The following is a 534-nucleotide window of genomic DNA, read 5'->3' on the forward strand; positions in this document are numbered from 1 at the left end:
GGGTCTTATTTTTACCGAGTGAATACTCTTTAAAACAATTGTTTACATATAGTCAACAATTGGGAAAGGTTCAAAGAGCAAAATCAGTTGCTCTACATTAGAAGTTTTGTGTTATTCTTTAATAGAACTCAAGTTTAACGTATTAATAGAAATATCGTAATTAGTTTACCTGTTATTAATTTTGATCACTAATTGATTCATAATTACTAGTGAGTTCTCATATCTAGCCTCTGTGTACATCGTCAATGTTAGTAGAGTTCAAAACATCTCATAAAAATGAACAACTTATTATTTTTGGCTAATAAGAGAGCATTTGTTATTATTTAAGGAGAAATGTGTATCTTTGTTTTCGCGTACACAACAAATAAGAGTAACGCAGTACTCTACAATAAAGGGTATTGTTCATCTCACAACGCACACTAATGCACACACTCACACAAACATGCTAATAGAGTGTCGTCCAACACTCATTTACAAATTAACGTGCATTGAAACAAATGCGTGTGCAATTATTTACCGGCTACGGACAAAGGG

Source organism: Trichoplusia ni, chromosome 9 (genome assembly GCF_003590095.1).
Source record: "Trichoplusia ni isolate ovarian cell line Hi5 chromosome 9, tn1, whole genome shotgun sequence".
Taxonomy (NCBI): Eukaryota; Metazoa; Arthropoda; class Insecta; order Lepidoptera; family Noctuidae; genus Trichoplusia; species Trichoplusia ni.